Source organism: Pezoporus wallicus, unplaced genomic scaffold (assembly GCF_028554395.1).
Source record: "Pezoporus wallicus isolate ANWC-B61680 ecotype Strahan unplaced genomic scaffold, APGP_CSIRO_Pwel_v1 contig_1035, whole genome shotgun sequence".
In the NCBI taxonomy this organism is placed as follows: domain Eukaryota; kingdom Metazoa; phylum Chordata; class Aves; order Psittaciformes; family Psittacidae; genus Pezoporus; species Pezoporus wallicus.
In genome coordinates this window covers 2,099,405-2,119,477 of record NW_026636811.1, presented here as the reverse complement: position 1 = coordinate 2,119,477, position 20,073 = coordinate 2,099,405, and the positions used below count along the sequence as shown (strand labels likewise).

General features: G+C 43.5%; 1 protein-coding gene across 2 annotated transcripts in view; it reads right to left on the bottom strand.

Moving 5' to 3' along the window:
- TRABD2B (TraB domain containing 2B) overlaps positions 1–20,073 on the bottom strand; it is a 290,814-nt gene that overhangs the window by 83,373 nt on the left and 187,368 nt on the right. The gene's annotated exons all lie outside the window — the stretch shown is intronic.

The following is a 20,073-nucleotide window of genomic DNA, read 5'->3' as shown; positions in this document are numbered from 1 at the left end:
ACTCACCTCATTCACACCACCTACTACAGGTCTAAGTCGGAAAGCCAGCCTCCTCCCAATGGAGGGGGGAGGCTTCTCTGAAGGTAACTCAGAGCATCTAAGGCCATCCAAACATTTCTGTCCTATCTAATAAAACAGCCTATGCCTCCTCCTTAGTCTTTGGACTGAAAGGGCAAATTAAGCATACACACATGTTGCGTTTTGAGAAGAGGCAGTCTGAATGCTTTCAACACCCCTGTTTCGAGACTTCCTATCAGAGGATGCAGACACACGCCCGCGCATGCCAGGCAGGTTAACAGAGCAGTTAACATGACATCAGGTACTCAGCACCAAGACACACGGTCAGGGAGGCCTCAGCGTAGATGAGAAGCTTATGGAGTAGAGAAGCCAACATGCTCTCCACTGCTCTCAGGCTTGCTTTTTAAGAGTGATGCAGACATATCCTATAAATCTCAGTTAACCCTATAAGCCTAGGGAGTCAGAGTCCCAGACTCAGCTCAGGACTAAGAAGGGCTTTGGAGCATTAACTCATTCTAAACAATCAAACCTGTTTCTTGAAGCATTTGTGTAGATTTACGAGGCTCTGGTGAGTGGGAACCTGAAATAGATACCATGCTCTTCTCTTCAGTGCAAGAATGATTTACGCTGCCAGGCAGCTCTTCGGCACGAAGCCAGAACAGATCTCTCAGATGCAACTAACAAACGCTGTAAAACTGAGTAAACCAACTGCAATGTGAGCATCGGTTCTCCAAGCATTTGGGCCCCAATGGGGAACAACAGGTGCATAACAATTACAAGCAAGAAAAACAAGAGGTATGTACAGAGACAAACCTCACAAAGTCGCATTCATTCCCATAAATCACTGTGACAACTACAACACCGTGAGAAAAAAATGGAAAGAAAAAGGGGGGAAAAAGGGAGGGAATAAGAAAAGGGGAGATATGTGTGTGGAAAAAATGTCGCAGCACATCGAACAACAGAGCGACAGAATTGGAAGCAGCCATGTTAATCCCTCATGGACCATCTCACCATAATGATTATTTATTCCTTACAAATGGGAATTCTAATCTGCTGATTTTGCGGTTGCATTTTTGTGGCTTAACATTCCACATGTCACAAGAAATATCGGCCTCCCCACCCTGACTAAATCCTCCCCTGGTTAAATTGATCACATGTGTGGCACACAAACTGAATGGCCACAGGCAAATATCTCCTCTCCGATGGGCTGAATCCTGCTTATCCTTAAAATAAAAGGGAGCCGTACAGTCACATTTTCACTTCTACAATGTGAATATCTTCGTAAAGTGCCACTGGAATCATTTTATCCACCACAAAACACCCAACCACACAACAACAACAAAAAGATGAAAAAAACCCAGAACAAAACAAACAAAAAAACATAAGAAAAACACAGAAACCCCAAGGAAAACACCACAGTATTATCCTGGATCCCAGCAGCTATTTACTAAACATTCCTTTATCTAACCAAATAAAAAACGACCCACCACCACTGCCACCACCTCCCCAAGAGATTTGGAAGTGATTTGAGTTGGAGTGCTCCACTGCCCACTGGCTCATAACCAAAAGAGCACCCACAAATAGTGAGGAGCTCAATCTCCTTCAGTGAATCCAGAATTTGCCTGCCTACAATGAGACTAGTGGTTTACTAGACTCCAAAATGATGAGAACCAGGAGGTCAACACTGTTCAAAACCTTTCCAGCAACTCATGATACCAAGCTACAAACCCTATCAACCTCAGCAAGTCCTACAATGTCACAGATTATTCCATGGCAATTTATCCTACCAGCAGTAGCCAGGATTGTCTCTGCATGGGCTGGATGATGCTCAGTGCCCTGAGAGGGACTTACACGTAAATCATCCTTCTGTGAAGCTTGCTTGGCAGAGGGAAGTTTCCATGTGATTTGCCCTTGAAGATGCACTTAGATGCAAGAGATGCAACTTGCCCTTCTGGGATGAATAGTGCAATGCCTGGCTCTGCTTTCTCACGCCTTCTAAAGAAGGAAAATCTCTCTATTGCTCTCAGGTTTGGCAAACTAGCATAATAAAAAACAGTTTAATAAAAAGCAGTCCTCCAGAATCACAGGAGATCCATGAACCGACTTCCCCACACGTGCTGCTTGCGCTTCTGGTCTTTACCACGCAGCCTGGTGGCTTTTCCTCAGCTTTGAGTCACCCTGGTTGCACAAAACTCTGAAGCCCCAGAAAAGCTACAGCTCTGCGCTTCCCAGCAGGGCTCTTTTCTCACAGGGTATGTGCGCATGGAAACCGGACAAGCAGCTCTCCCAAGCACCACGGGCTTGGTCATCCCTGCGAGCTACCAGTCAGCTCACTCCCTGCCCTGCTTCGTAATGCCCAAGTGTGACTGGTGGGCAGGGGTCTGAGGAGGTCCGTGCTGCTCTTGGTGGACGCTTGGCTCTGCTGTCCACCAATGATACCTGCAGCAGGCATTGCATGAAGATTCCCTCCTGGATAACCAGAAAACCAGTGCAAATACAGCTCATCACCACGCAACCAGAGGTCCCCATAGACACAAACCCATTCGGTAACCTCCATGCACCAAGCACCAGACACTTGTCTCCCTGGCACAGCATGTGGTTATCTGGTGTACCTGCCTTCCCACAAACAAAAGACTGTGATGGAGAGACAAAATTGACACCAGATGTATCCTCCACCCAAGTCAGCTAGGACAAGCTGATGAGATTGCTATCCCATGATGTCTTACAGCTGGAGGCTCTATCAGCATGTGATATTAAAGTACATGTGATAAGAGGGCTGTGCCAAATAGCTAAATTGTAGCCATCCTCTAACACACCAAATAACAAGGCAAACTCAAGCTAAATTAGAAGGCAAACAGTGGATTAAGTAATATAACAATCATCATATGTATTAAATTTGATCTTTTACTACAGCAGGATGTTAGTAATGAAAACAATCCTTTAGCCACTCAACCTTGTAAACCCACAAAAGAAAGTGTGCTCGTCAGATCTCTCTGTCCTACCATCTAGGGGATGGTTTGTAGCAGGAGGCCACTTGAAAATCAGAGTAAAGATAAAGACAAGCACAAAGTAAGCTAAAACACTATCAAATTAGCTTTCTGCATTCAGTTATAGCCAACCCAGCTGGTGCTCAGCTGCTAGAGGAGGTGAAGAAAGAGAACCAGAATCATTAATTCCCTGATTAAAAGGTGCACTTCTCAGAACATTCTGCTATTAAATTCCACAGTGCTTTTCTCTTACAAACTGTGCTGGTTTTGGCTGGAATAGAGTTAATGCTCTGTATAGTAGCTTGCACGGGCTATGTTTTAGATTTGTGCTGGAAGCAATGCTGGTAACAAGGATGTTTTAGTTGTTGCTGAGCAGTGCTTACAGAGTCAAAGACCTTTCTGCTCTTCATCCCACTCCACCAGTGAGTGGGCTGGGGGTGCACAAGGAGCTGGGAAGGGACACACAGCCAGGACATGTGTCCACAGCTGACTAAAGGGATATCCCATGCCATACAGTGTCATGCTCAGCATATAAAGCTGGGGGAAGAAGAAAGAAGGGAGGGATGTTTCAGATGATGGTGTTGGTCTCCCCAGGTAATGGCTATCTGTGATGGAGCCCTGCTCTCCCGGAGATGGCTGAACACCTGCCCATGGGAAGTGGTGAATTAACTCCTTGTTTTGCTTTGCTTTTGCTTGTGGCTTTTGCTTCACCTATTTAGAATCACAGAATTGTTTAGGTTGGAAAAGACCTTTACGATCATTGAGTCCAACTGTTCACTTAACACTGCCAAGTCCACCACTAAACCATATCCCTAAGTGCCACAACTATATGTCTTTTAAATACCTCCAGGGATGGTGACTCCACCACTATTTAAGCTGCCTTTATCTCAACCCATGAGTTTTCTGACTTTTATGCTTCCAGTTCTCTCCCTCACCCCAGTGCAGGGGGTGTAGAGGGAGTGAGTGAATGGCTGCGTGGGGCTGGGGTTAAACCATGACACAAACCTAAACAACTATTAATTTTCATTATGTGCATTAAATCTGCCTAATTAAATAATTCTTTTAAGCAATGCTTTTCTCCTGGGAAATGCTGCCTCAGCTCCAAATCATTTTACAGAAGATGTTTGTTTTGACAAAACTACTGAAAAGGAAAATCCAGTTTCAATAATTGAGATATTGTAGTACCATTGTTAGAATTTTCATCATTTCTTTATACCAGCATTCATTTACTTTTTGAATAGCTTTAGCTTTTGACTGTCATGTTATTTTGACATATTAATATCAATGTTAAAATGATGCCACAGATCAGACCTTTGTATGATGGCTAATCTGCTACCTTCACTGCTTGGCAGTGTTTGGTCATCCTCAAGAGGTGAACACAGTAGGTTTTCTACTGAGGTTCATTTTGGGGCAAGCTGGAATTTCTGTTCCAAAACCTCTTGAATAGTGCTTTTTGGTTCAACTTAAGAGTGCAAACACATTTCCTTCCCTAGAAGAGAAATCCTGCTTTTCAACATCCCACGTGTGCAGTGATGATACCGGCATTCATTTACACTGATTTTCAATGACTGTCTTGGAAGGAGTTCAGAAAAACACCAGGAGAGTTTTCCCCTGGTGGCACAGCCACAAAGATTCCCCCAGAATACACACCAAACCTAATGAATACCTGCGGTTTTAAGCCCTTTAATAAAGCTGCTTAAAAGGGTGCAGCACATCTTCTGTACTGGGAACTTCATGATAAAATAAAGACATTGCAGCCTTTTAATTATTATTATTACTCTGTTCAGATCCCAAGGCCAAGGCAGAAAGAAAGTATTTCAGCCCTTCTGACAAGAGGAGCAGCATAGGGTGCTTGCACAAGGCCTGTGGCCAACACAGGAACCTTCCCCACATCTCCTGTTAACTAAACCAGCTCTCCATGGAAGAGCATCCTCTTTAAGGTCATAATTCTCCAGCTGGGCACAGGGATCCCAGCACCAGACACATAAGAACTATAGTGGCTTATCCAGGTTATTCACTCGGAGGTTTTGCAACAAGTTAGATGCTTCTCAGATGTTTGGAAGAGAGGCTCCTAAAGCTTCATAATCAATGAAGAAGGGTTCAACCATGGGCAGCCCAGCTAGACAGGTCCAGATACAAGTAGTGAAGAACATATAGAAGAATGAAAGCTTTTCCTCTCGTGATGCGGTTTCCCTTCATGTCCTGCTGATAGTCATCCAGGTCATGAAGCTTCTTCAGCTTAGGACAGTATAGAATAAATAAAGATAGGCAGCATTTACTCAGTCTTAAGTCAGAGAAGGATGGAACCACTCAACTAGCCAAGCTGGAAAATTAAGTGAGAGAGAGCTTAACAACTTCTTTATTTGCCATGACATGCATTTCTACCATTTCATGTGGTAGGGCTGCCTTATAAATGCAAAGAAAGGCTCTGTGGGTGAGTCTGAAAGCTGCTGCCCTGATAGTCAGCAGATGAGTAACCTCCAGACAAGCTCCAAGAGATCCTTCTATGGTAATACTGCCTTCATACTACAAATGCATCAATAGCAGTAATTATGCTTTGTTACCTGCTTTATTCTCTTTATATTGCTTCTTTTTCAATAATTTGCATCACTGGTGGGAAAGAAATATCCCTTGGAAAATCTACCCACTGCAAGAACACGCTGCTTGATTATGCAGGAGGAAAATATCTGTACAGAACATAGGAAAAGTAAGGACCAACATACAAATAGCCCCTTTGAAAGGTGAAACAGTGATAAAATTTATTATCAACCATATCATCATGAAAAAAATACCCCTCAGTAACAGGCCTATGTTTCAAAATGGGAACTGTGGGAGCGGGACGGGGTGCAGAATCAGTACGGAGCAAATCATAAAGGCTGAGTTACAAATGAAGACTAGATACTTGCACAGCGTAATTCAATACCAATACAGTCAGCTATCTGCCAGAGACTGAAAGCTCAATAAACAAGTCAATCTGGATTATTACTATTATTATCTTATTTTCATTTTCTTTAACCCTGATGTTTTTGTTCACCCATTCAGCCTCCAGCAATTGGGCAAGAAAACCCTTTGGAAGAAACAGCTCGTCCAAACCCCTTCCAAACCTATGAAGAAAGGTCCAGGGAGTTCAGTTGGCTCATGGGAAAAAGGTGAAACAAATGCAGAGTCACCATGCAGATCTGCAGGAGCAAACTGTGCACCACTCTACAATATTAGGTCCAGGCAGTTCCCACTGGAGGACCTTTTGTCTGAATTAGATGATGAGAGGAACCCAGTTGATGTGGTGCAGCAATGACAGAGCAGCTGCCACAGAGAAGCAAGGCTATGAGGAAAAAACCCAAACAAACTACCCACAACTAAACCCCAAAACCCCAACCTTTAATCTGTAGCTGGCTTGAAAACGAACTTTCCAAATGTTCTTTTAAACAAAGGTTTTTCAGTTGTAGGCACAGGTGTTACAAAGATTGTGAAGATACTCCCTTTCTCCCCAGGAAAGCTTCCACAAGAATCTTCCCCTGAGTTTCTGGACTTTCCATTGTCAGAAAGAAGCGTCTGTGTGTGTGAATCTAAAATAACTGGAGAACAGCTTTTTGTTACTCATTTAGAAAAATAATCCCAATTCTTTTGAGAAGAAAAAACAGATTTCTTTTTTCCTTTCCTGACTAGGTCCTAAACTTCAGCTGACAGGAGAAGAAAGCTGCTGTGCTTTCCAGAGAAACTATGGGTTTATATTAATTGGCCACAGCATCCAGAGGAACAGAAACAGGTATCGCAGAGTGAGATAAAATATATCTGTTCAGTGTCTCATTCCCATAACAAGCTGCCTGGCAGGTAAGTGACTTCTTTAAATAAATCATGTGCAAACACCTGTTGGTAGTGGGGAATAAAAAACGATCACAGCAAACAGATGTTCATGAGGCCTGAGAAAACTGCTGTACAGCTCTTATTTTACAAGATTTCCAAGCACTTATCTATTGTATATTAGATTGTGAGAAGCTGAAGTCAGTCACAGCACACTGCACTAAAGACCACTAAGGTAGACTAACTGGATTTGAGCCAGTGACTATCAGTATAAGGGCGATAACACAAGGCTGGATGTTTATGGTCAAGTCATGCGGTTTAAAATGTAACTGCTACTGAGGATGCAGCAGTCTGTGGCAATGGGCATTCAGAGGTCCTTGGCTGCAGCAAACCCTGACAAACCCAGTACATGCTGCTGTCATCACTACATTTCGTCCTGTTCTCCTCCATGAGGAGTTGTCAAATGCTGCCCAAGAAGCCCCCCTTTGAATCCAGAACATATGCATGTAGGGGCTTGTGGTTAGTCCCTCCATCACACTACGACCTGCTGAAAAGGGAGCCCACTAACTCTGCTGCCAGAGATAAGAGTATAATCCGTGTTCAAGTATGGTTAAGACATTTGTTCCTGGCAGGATCAACTGGATTTTCACACAGCAGGACAGAAACTCAGTCACCAGTGCCTCAAATATACAGGTAAAAAGACAGATGTGATGCATGCTACATGTCCTTGCAGTGCAACTGGGACTTCTTCCCCTTCTTTTCCCTCAGCAGGGCTGAGGGAGGCAATGGCACCCCTGTGTCCTTGCAGGAGGACTCTTCCGTCCATGGGAAAAGAAAGCATCTTCCCGCATCAGTGTGTGCGGGGTCAGGGGTCCACAAGCAGAAGATGGCACAGGGGGTCCAAAATACAGTCTAGGAAGTTTTCAGCCCTCCAGCCCAACTCCATTTGCAATGGTAAGGAAAGAATAGAGGAGAGTTACCCAGAAAAGCTGTGTCTACCCTATCCCTGGCAGTGTTCAAGGCCAGGTCGGACAGGGCTTGGAGCAACCTGGTCTGGTGGAAGATGCTCCTGCTTGTAGCAGGGGGTCAGAACTGTATGAGCTTTAAGGTTCCTTTCAACCCAAACCATTCTATGATTTCATGAAAAACAAGCAAGAACTCTATTAACACATGCAAATGTCGGTAAACTAATGCAATTCCAGAACTACCTTGCTCTCAGAAAGAAATTACCCAAATCAGGTCGATCTGAATAATAATGAGATGACATTTTCTCCTTACGGGAGGCCACAGCTGAAGCATGCGAAGCTGCTTACAGCCCCTCTCGTCTGGATAAACCTAATAAACTTCTGTTACATCAATATTGTTCCTGTCACTGCACTTTGCATAATTAATTCAGATGCAATCAGGATGAAGAGCAAAACACTCCCTGCAAGCGCCTCCCCAGCCCCCCAGTGCTGCAGTCATGCTGGCATTTTAAAAGTGGATTTAATCAAATGTTAATCAGGAGAGAGAAAGTTCATGCAGGTGCAGCCACAAATATTCCAACAAGATTAAGGATGCCTCGGTGGCTGATTATCCTGCAGCACAGGAAATGCGCATCGTGAGGAGGAGGGTGACAATATGTTCCATCTCCTCCTTTAACAAGGGCCATTGTAATTGCTTGAATATTTATTTTGCCAACTGGAAGCATCTGAAACAGTTTGCAACACCCGACCTACCACCTCTCTTCTCCTTCTCTGTGCAAAACAACCTGAAGTTATAGTGACCCAGTCAAAATGAATTTGTATGAGCATTTTTTCCTGCAATAGCCTATTTGTATTATCATTTAATGAAATTCTATTAATAATTATATGTTATTTTCCCCTTTGGGAACTTATTATCAATAACTTTAAGGTACAGCCACATCAAGAGTTTCCATGCAAGACTGGTGTTCCACTCAGGATACTGCCATACTTTTGCTAGCACCAAGGGAAGAGTTTTTAAGAAGTCTGATCCCCGACAGACCAGGACAAGTGGAATGGTACCTATAGCGCACGACATGCACGTTTCGGACAGCCCTGGGTCCCTGCCCAACATTTATCTGCTTCACAAACCAGGGCTCAGGGACCTTTTAGCTCTTGGACATTATTAGTGCTGGTATATGTCACCAGCTTTACAGCCTGCTCCTTCAGCTTGTTATCATTCCAAGAGGGAAATACCAATGGAATAACTGTAGGTTGAGCTGAGGCTGAGCAAGAAAAGCTTATTTAGCAAAAGCACAAAGGGAGGGAAGGCGCAGGGCTGGTGGGTGCACGGACAAGTGTTTCCATTCAGATGCCAAAACACATGTGAACAGACAATTTATTTACATTAGCCATTTTCTGGAACAAGAAATGGGAAGGGGGAGAGGCTGATTCCACTGTGGATTCTCATGTTCTGTCTCAGCAGATGTAAGCTGTTGGGCCCCACACTGCATCCCCTTGGAGCCATGCCACTGCCTGCTGGTGTGGGGCCAATGCATCCCGAATGCAACATCACAACCCCATGGAGCCCTTACTTTTCCCCAGGCCACTCTGCTGTTGGTCCATCCAGTTGGATCCATCTCCTTTCATTCCAAGTCCCACCACTGGCCTCTTCAAGTGGTGCTCCTCTAGGAGAACACCACCACCTTCAGCTCAGATGGAGCTGGCTTGCAGTCTCTGGTTCAAAGGCTGTGGGATGTAGAGCTACCAAGCTTCATGCCAAAGGGGTTTTAAATGCTCTCAATGCATCTCTCCAGGCCATTGACAAGCAGAGCAGAGATGAAAGCAAGCGTAGCAATTGGAGCCTACAGCACATTTACTGAATGGGAAGCCACAGGCCTGAAGAGGTATCAGCAACCCCACCAGTCATACAACCTGCACCCAAATGAGCATCTGCAAATGGCCCCAGACTCACACCTGGGCTTCAGTTTCAGACACTTCCCTTCCTGCAGGGCAATGAGACACTGTACAATGCAGTTATGAACTGGAATACTCATTGCAGCCCTCAAGGACCACCTATGAAAATAGGAGCTGTCTCTAGATAGCAGTTTTAAGCTTCTCTCAGCTTAAGTGCTCAAGTTCACAGGTCTGAGGTTTGGATTGTCTGGGCTAAAGAAAGCAAAGCTAAGCCACAGATCACTCTAGCAGAGCTCATCCAGCTGGGATGAAGATGACTCTTCCAAAGGGAAGGAAAGCCATGAAGTGCTTCTTCAGTAGCTACATTTATGGGAAAGACTCCTTAAGCTAACTCCGAGGACATTGCCCAGTGCACCCAAGGCAGGTCCAGCTGTGAAGAACAAGCTGCATTTCAAAGATGGTGGGAATTAGTGCAATTCTGCCTCTCCAAGCCATAGGCTTATCTTGGATGTATCACAGGAGGGAGCAGCTGACTAAACAGTGCCATGTGTCTGATAATGAAGAGCCAAGAAACCAGGCTGACGTCTAGATGCCAAAGGCATCTCATGGGCCCACAAGAATGAAAATAGCTTTTGATGTGCACTTGTGAACTGATTATTTTTATATGTGATGTTGTAAAAATCAAAGTTCAAGATGAAAGATCATTCTACAACTACAAACTAGAGCTGCTCATGTTGGTGTGCCAGGAAAGGAATGTCAAACCCCCAACTGAACTTCCTTTACAAAATACCATTTTGCCAGATTACACCTATGAATAATTTCAATTTTAAGCAAATGACATTTTCTGAGAGAAAATGATTACGTGGGACTTTATGCACCAGCTCTTTTTTTTCAGTTTGCAAAAAACCCTAAAACTTCAGCAGGAAGATAAATAAATAAATAAATAGAAATCCCCAACTTCCCCATCAGACTTTAAATTTAGTACCTGAAACAAATTCAGGACTTAGTGCTCCCTGTTTGATCTCACAAACTGCTGAACTCAGCCCCATAAAAACCAGGATGTCTATTCTGGGGAGAGCTCCTTGTAAATCCCTGGACCTACAGGGGACCAGACAGGTGAGGTAAGTAATGAGTATGCTCTTCCATATGTTCTTCCCCATGTTTCCCCAGTTCAAAATACCTTAGGGCTCAGAGTCTTCTTAGTCAGCTCAGACACACACTACAATTGTAGAAACAGCTGACTAGAGCCAAAGGGCACCAGAACTAAATGAACTGGAAAGCAGTGCTGTGAGGAGTCCCATCACCCATCATTGCGGTGAACCCTGCAAGCATTCCCATTGCCTAATGGCCTGAGGCAAATACAGGCTCACTCTACACCAAGCTGCCCACTATTGCCAGCTATACATGTACTGGCTAAGAACTTGATTGCTGGCAGTAATGCATATCATAAACATGACATGCTCACCAGGGTGACCAGGCTGAGAAGGGTCTATGATTCCAGCACCTCCAAGCACACTGAGCCCCTTATAAAATCAAGATCAGCAACTCTGACAGCAGAAGTTCCCTCTTGCCACTCTTAAAAGAAACTGTTTAGAAGGGTTTCAATTTAAGGGAAGTTTCAGGCACACACCTAAGTCCGTCTTCATCCAGCAAAGCCCATGAGCACATGTTAACTTTAAGCACTGCTTATGTTGAAGTGAAGTCAAGCTGAAGGTAAGCATATGTCTAAAGTGCAGCAGGTGTTGAGGAGAATCAGCAATGGGGAAAGGACATCTGTCCTGGGAATGGAACATGTTTCTCATTTTATAGGCCTCCCCAACCTCAAGACCAGCAGGTCTTGCCTCTGCTTCTAGCTACTCCTCTGCTGAAGTTTATAAATGAAGAATTGCTATTCAAATAGAACTAATGATCTTTTTACACTGTCTTTTAGCCACAACTGCATCTATTACCCCAGTGTACAAATACTGCATTAACAAGATCACCTGACATGGTTCTGTTTTTTATTACAGCAAACATGTTACACATCTATAATCAGAACCATGCTTCCCAACGTGATTTAACTGTTTATGCTAAAAATAGTCTTTTAAATTTAGCAGCATCACAACATCCCATGAGATCGTCAGTGTTGGAGTTGTGAGTATTCATGGCACTGCAGTTATTGGAAAGCTGAACAAAAGGTTGAATTCATGCTTTGTGCTCCTTAATATGCTGTGAAGCCCACCCAGGCTCTTCTCCCTGTTTCTGGGACAAGTTTTGCTGTCGACTTCCCATGTTCTGGACATGGAAAGGTGCACCAGTATTAAGCTAAGCCCACCAGACCATATATATTTTCTACCACAATCACCTAAGAGCAGAGGTGCTTCACACTAAAGGTCGGTGTAACCCGTCATCCCACCACTGCCAACGGCCAACGCAGATGTCCACTGAGGAAGACAAACACTAGGGCAGCTCCATAGGGATCCTTTGCCTCCAGCCTTTTGCAGCTCAGGGGGCTCCCAAACCAGGTGAGGTCTTTGGATTCAGTAATTCTCAGTGGATGCATTTCCAATCCAACACCAGTCAAAGCTCTGTTGGACTGAGCAGGCATTTTGTGAAATAAAGGTACATTTCAGCAGCACCTGGTTAACTATGGCATCAGGAAACTGAGGTGTATCTTAACAGCTACTTATATATATTTACACACAGAGAAAGATATCTTAACAATACCTTAGAAATATGTATTTTGCTTGGAGCGATGTAAAACACCAACTGTGTGCAGCGGCAATAGCATGAAAACAGTTAAGGTCATAACAACCACAATCAGTTCCTAAATCTACCACAGACTTTCTGTTTTGCTTTGGGCATATTAGTTCAGTCTCTTATCTGTCAACTAGGAAGAATTACACTGGTTTGTTCCCCTTATAAGGTCCTTGGGATGTACCAGTTCCCAGCCCAGATTTTACCTAACTTTAAATATTAAACCACAGCATTTTACTTATGCTCCGTTAGAGTCGATGCAAAGAGACAGATGCTTTGAGAGTGAAATTAATCTAAGAGAGTTGCAGCTTTCCCTGGAGAGGTACACTTCTTACTCTTGATATATACATGAGAAAATCTATAATGTCTGAATAACTAATGTAATTCCCTCACTCAAGTACCTGGAGTCAGCTTCCACGAATATCCAGGTCTTTGTACTTAAAACAATGAGGTAATACAAAGAATACCTCTAATAACAGCACGAATAACTAACAAGGGTAACTATAACTCAAGTACGCATTCATGGCAAGTCTAAAGATAGCAGATGTGAAACCCAAAGGCCAAATGCATCTGGATCCAAAGCACTGGCCTTTTTCACATTACATCGAGTATCCCGTCGATACCAACATTTGCTCTGCACGCAGCTTACAGCCCACATCAGTTACATTTATATTACAGTAACTCAACTTTGGAAAGATTTAATTTGTTTAATAGTACCTATCAATAAGCACTTTGGTGTAGTTTAGGTTCATTCCAGTCTGTGTATACAGTCAAATGCTTTACATATGCTCTTGGTGTTTGTTTTCTTTTAAATTAACCCTTTTTGGGGGGGGTGGGGGTTTGAAGGCACAAACGAGATGAGGGCAAGGAAGGCACTAATGGGAAAGGGAGGAGAATGATGGGATCTAAAATTAGTTATTTCAACATTTTCTATGTAATTGCATAGAGGTTTGATAGGGCTGTCAAACCAGACTTCCCCCTGAACCTTGAACAAATAAATAAGCACATAAAGGAAATAGAGGAAGCCCCAGAGCAGCTTGCCTGCACAGCAGTTCTGTCACAGCAAGAACGTATCATAAGAAGTCCCGAGACAGTATGAGTGACACTGCAGCTACGACACTGCCAGGAGAATTAGGCATTTGGCTAATTGCCTTTGATTTAAATTCAGACTGCACACAGCCTGGAAAGTCAGGGACAAGTACGGGTACAGAAGAAACACAGATTAGAGGGTATTCTCAGAGAGATTAATCCCACCCATCTAAACATCAGATGTCTAATTTAAGAGAGTTGCATTGGCTTCCTCCACAAAGGAAGCAGCAAAATGCAGATAAATTCAGTTTTGGCATATTAAAGAACTGTATAGGATGGATGAAGTAACTTTGGAGGTGCCTATTTCTGCTACGGATGAAACACCCGCATTTTAGGTAGCTAGCTTGAGAAATCCATTGCAGAAACAGTTTTTGCAGCTGTGTACATGAGATCCTGACCAAAGCAGAATAAAACATCTCACTTGCAATGGACAGGGTGGGTGGACCAATTCTCCACTGCAGAGTTTCCGTGACTCAGCTATATTATGTATGCTGAAGAGATACTGAAACCTACAGCACCTCTGCTCTTGTAGTTTAAATTTGTAAATGCTATGGCATTCACTCCAGAGCAGACCAGAGAACCACTTCTGCACTAGCTCAGCCACGTGGTCATAGCAAAGTGAGTCATCTCACTCAGGGATCTGTTCAGAAGCCAGTCAAGTTGTCAGTTCAAGAGCCAACCCAATCTCTCAGGCCTCCCACGCTAAGGGTGGAGCCAACACACAGCTATTGCCAAAAGTCATGACTACACAACAGAGACATGTCCCTGTTTGCTTGGACTAATGCCCTGGACATAATTCCATCTTAGACCTGGACCCTGGAATTACACAGGGAAGCTACATAACGAGCAGAGCATGGAAGTGATTTGTTCATGAGTGGGATGAGGCATTTTGACTGGTAAAAGTTTTCAGTAAGGTTGATATTTGAGTACATCATTCTCACTCCCAAAACTGAGCTGCAGCAGAGACACCTGGGATATCACAGTGCTCCACTTGCAGTGGCCAGTTCTGTGCCAAACTGGAGAATGTGCAGAGTTGAAAATGGAAGGACAAAGAGTCCTATCCAGCTAATATTTACTCACACCAGTTCTTAATGCAATGAGGAAATAGCAATGAACCAGTAGCGCTTCGGTCCTTTGCACATACTGAATCCATGACGTTTTGATTTCTTCCCCCATGTGCACGATATTTTGTGCACCTCCTCCATGGCTAGAAGCACTGAAATAAGGGGTGGCCAGATCCTAATCTCAAAGAGGAGAAAATTAGGAATGATCCCTTTAATACAAGTGAACAACTCCAGGATGCAGCTGGTAAAAGACACCAGAAACAAGACATCCACCACTTTTACCACGAGATGAATATTCATTGCCATACTCAGCCTTGATCTATGTTGCTCTGGGAAGAGCCCAAGTACTTCCAGCAAAGACCACGGCAGAGGCACAGATTTATTTTATGTTCTCAGCCCTCCTGTTCATCTGTAGCATAGCTTGTTTATCTCTCAGGATATGTTTTGCTACAGCCATAAACCTTACCTCAGCAAGAAGCATGAGAGCAGTGCTTGGATGGGGAATCATAAGCAGGCATGGCAAACAGCAGCCACCTGGCTCACGTCCCAGTACTATTCCATCCGAGCAGCTCTGTTCTTTGGTGGCCACTTAGAGTTGTATTTTATTTATTTAGTGCTGCTAAACCTCATCTTTATTTGTTCATCTAAATTGCCTGAGTGCCCTAGACTTGGAAGGGAAACACGTTTTCTTCCCTAACAAAGAAACAGATGATCTCACTGGCAAAGGAGACACATACAGCATTGTGTTTACTTTAGAGTAAGTTCACTTATGAATCAAACCACTTGACTTATCAAGCTCCCCCCCCCTTTTCCATTATGGGAAAATCTCCATCAATGAGAAGAGGATGTCCCTTCTTCACCTCATGCCATTTCCCATTCCCAGGCTGTTGGGGTTGCTGCCCTTGTTGCCATGGCAGTGCTTTTAAGTATGGTGCTGACAGGTCACACGCTGAAGGGTCTGATCCTGCCGTAACGCATACTGAAATCAACAGGATTCAGTTTCTCTTAATGAAGGTACTAACTCACAAGACACTCAGTCTTTTTGTGCTCAATGAAGATATAAAAGGTTTCTAAAGCCATTCTTGTACTGAAATTCAGCCAGGTTTTCAAAACTGCTGCCTAAGAGCTCAGCCCTTTTGAAAACCCAGCCCTCAGCAGAGGCTCTACTTACTGAGCACCTAACTTCCATTTGATTGAAGAGCCAAATTTTCCTAAGGTTTTGGGTACTTGGAAATCTAGCCCTTGGATCTGCATGTACTGAATCCTAAGGAGAGCAATGCCACCCAATTAAATCAGCCACAGGTAGAGCGTGCAATAGGCTGCTATGCAGTAATGCTTCTGGAATAGCTCTTCTTGGGGATGCTCCACCCATTGCTGTCCTCCTCCTGCAGCAATCACTCTTAAGAGCAAACCAAACACTCAAATCCTTATGCTATCTCAAGGACCAGGAGAGGACATGAACCCGTTTCCTTGTCCCAAATGAATCTAGCAAACACCAGGCAAACAGCTATTTGCAAAGGAAAAAGTAGAAAGTCTCAGGGCATAAAATACTGATCCTATTGTGCTGTGGTTTTCCCTCCCTCCAAGAACCTGTCCCTTAGATTCCTGCAAAAAGCCATGGTGAATTGGTATTCTGGGCTGAAGGATCATTTTGTCACAAGGTTGTCATCCAGCTCTTCCTAGGAGACTCTGCCCCATTTCTGGACAACAAACAAGCAGCCACTCACCACTTCCCATCCCGTGAAAGGCTCACCCAGCAGTTTAATTCCACAAGTTTTCCCAGAAACTCTGTGCAAAGTTCAGACAATCTTTCCAGCCCACAAACAAGGTAAATTTCCAAGTCCTTTTTCCTACATTTCTTCTGTTACAGATGATACTCCTCTGACATACAGGCAAAGGACTGGGAATAAATCAGTTGAATGACAGAATGGAAGAAATTAAAAGACTCGTCCCTAGATTGTGCATTAAACAGCTGATTTTCCAAAATGCGTGAGCACAGTTACATAGGGAATTGTTTCAAAGATAATTCTCTGCATACAGAAGATGCGACCAAAAATGCTCCTCTCCTAATTCATGTCCTGTCACTATCACACTCCCTATAACCTCTCTTCCTAGCTGTTATCAATTAGCAGGACAGTTTTCAGCCTGGGGACTGCTGCCATGAGTGTTACCACAGCTATGAGCCAATAGCACATTTGTAGACTCATAGTTAAATGAATTGCACATGCTACCTAGCAGTGCCATTAGAGTTCAGGGCTCTTTACAGCCCTTTTCCCCCCCTTTTTCTTTTCAAGAAGAATCTTTCTGGCAATTGCAGACCTGCTGATAAGTCCATGTGAAATCCGCTCATGTGGAGGGGTGCAGAAAGGCACCCTTTTATAGGAGTTTACACAGTTGTGTACACGTTGTTATCTCAAACAAGTGAATCAGCACATAGATAATCTGGGCAATCTCCCAGGCATAAAAATCTCCAAGCACATAGAAATCTCACATTTGTTTGCAAGGCAGCACAAGAAGCCAGCTAGCAGAGGGGACAGGACCCACGGCTCCCCAAAGCACACAGGGCAGGCCAGATCTCTTGAGGGTATCAAAAAGAAGTCTGCAGATTTAAACAGACCTTGACACAAAATCTCCCCTTGCAGCTGTTCTGCAGTGCTGGGGGACATTCTTTATCCCCCTCCAATATCTGTCTGGCATGCAATGTTATCGTCACTGCAATTCATCTCTCTGTCCTTTAATACATCGCAGTAGTCAATAGAAAACCTAGAGCAAAACTCCCTGCTCTTCTGCGGATGAGTTATTGTACAATGTCTTGAAAGCAGAGCTCATAACATTCCTTTTATACATACACCTCATCTTAAAAACCTATTTCTGGGGTTACCTGTGCATTGCAGGGAGGAGCAGTGTGAAAACAGCCATGAGATACAGTTGGATGCACGGAGGCGATGGGTGCCTTTCCATAGCATCATAACCAATTGTACTGTAAGTGTGCATGAGCCCTGGTCAAAGCTAATTAAACCCAACAGCCAAGTCTTCTCAAGCACACAGTTCACCTGCAAAATCAAAGAGCAATCAACTGGGAACGCATTCTGATGCATTATTTCAGTTGCACGCTCCAAAAATCCTGACTGATCTTCCACTCAGGGGAAAAAGGAAAAAAAAACCCAAGGAATAAGAAATTCCTACAACATCTGAACTGAATATATAGCTATTGGCAGCTTTTGGTTTTGTGTTTCACCCTGAGCTTTCACTGGCAGGAGAAGGCAAATTCACAAGCTTTTTCCAAGGAACCCAAGAGAGGAGGGAGTCTGCTTGACAGAGTTATATCTCTGGCGAGGAGCAGTGCTGATAATCACTTTCACTGGAGATGCTGTAAAGTGGCTCATAATTCATTCCTTTAGTACAATAAACGCAGGACAATTAAATCCAGCTCTCCTCCATACTATGCACTGAACTCCGGGACAATCCATCATTGCCTGCTTATGCACAACAGCGCAGAATTAACAAAATAAAGGAATATGTGCTTGGGTACACATTTTCCCACAGTTACAGTGATCCAAGGCTGTAACCAGACTGCACTTAACAAAGCCCTTTCCCTTTTAAGACTCAAGTTTTATTTTCCTGTATTCATTTCCTTTTCTCACCCAGCAGGGAGAGATTTTCAACACAACCGTGTTTGTATTTTCTTAATACTAGACTGGTGCCTGTGCCATACTGTACTGGTACCCAGCCTCCTCTCTGCTGGCCCCTTGGTGAGACTCAATCAAGTACCTCCTTCATGGCAGTCGAGTTTTGGCAAAGCCTTCTAATTTCATTATCTGGATCCAATGGGAGCAGCTGAGGAGGTGAGAGCCTGAACACTTTAGTAGAAAATAGCACAAAATACAAGTGTTTGCTTGATCAATGGAACCAGCAAAGTATGTTTCCCTACAGATCCATGTTGGGAGAATGAGTTCCTTTTCCAATACCTAGTAAGGAGTGAATTTGAGTTTACACCACAGCCTCTTCCTGAATGGGAATATTAACAGAAACTTCCTCCTCTTGCCCAAGCCACCTCTTTCCAAATAGAAACGTAACCACATGAACATCTACTTTCCATCAAATTCAAGGGAAATTAGCCTATGGGATCAAATGTTCCTAGCAGAGATGTGTAGAGCTAGGCTACTCCATCTGGGATACGACTAGTTTCCTCCTTTACTACACACTGCCACCAAGTTTCCGAGTTTTCACCTCCCTGTTGTTACACTTCTCAGCTTGTCATCACTGGCCTCCTGTGAAGCTGGCCAGAGCACTTTGGTATCCAGATCTGTACGAGAAAGCTCTGAATGTTAACATGCAGTCTGTTAATGGCTCTTTCAGGAAATGAAAGAGTTTAACAAGAAGTCAGTCCAAGGCAGTAGTCCTTGTCCTTGAGAAGAGCCCGTCAGGGCCTTGGTTAACACTGCCAAAGCCAACAGCCTTCAAAAAGATCTCAAACCTCACCTTTTTAAGTGAGATATTTTGGATCTTTGGATCCGACCAAATAAATACATCTACCTGACCAAATAAATAAATATAGATATATGATCATATAAATGCATCAGGGTCATGTAAGGCTCCATGCCACACATGTCTGAAGCCGGGCTAGTAGGACTCGGCAATCTGGGGATGAGAAGCAGTAACGGGAAACTTGCAGTATTCCCCCTTGCAAGCATTTAAAACAAACCCCAAAGTTTATGCAAACATATTTCAGTCTATGACTTGTTTGCAAGCTGTCAGCTCTATGCTGTTTCCCATTCCTGCGATGTAATGAGTCATCAGCATCACTTGGCTTCTTGATACAGCAACTGAGATTAAAAACAAAACCAGGAAGAATAACAAATATGGCAGCAACTAATGAGCAATAAAAGCACGTCCACAAGCCAGTATCTTTGCACTCATTAGAACACTAATATTGAACATATTGCTATCCTCCAAATTGATATTATCATACTGCTTTTATGGATGCCAAGCAGCAAAAGAAAAAAAAAAAGGCTATTTTTAAATGGTATTTCTTACACATAAGCAATTCTTCAAGATGCATTTCCTAACCTATAAAAAGGTACTTACAGATCATTTGAGAAAGCTGGATTTGTTTAAGTATTCCACAGGAAGAAATGATCAAACCCATTTGGTGTCCTCAAGTTGTGCAGTATTTACACTGCCTAAATACGGCAATCTCATGTTAGCCTTGCTTCCAAAGAACGTCATGCTTACAGGATCCTGCTGTCCCTTTGTGCATATACTTTGGTTTTTATCATCTCCCCTGAAATATTCTGAAGCCATGGGCAAATGGCAAATCTATTAGACAGAAGAGTAGCTGTCTCCAAGGCAGTCTTTTCTTACATGTATTTTATGGAAACAGGCGGCTGGATAGACTCACCAACCTCTCATGTGGAAAGAAAAGTTGCAGGGAGAGCCTTATTGGGAACATCAAGAGACCCATAAAGACACTACAAATGCCCTAATTAATAGAAACGCCTCCGTTACAGTTCAAACCTT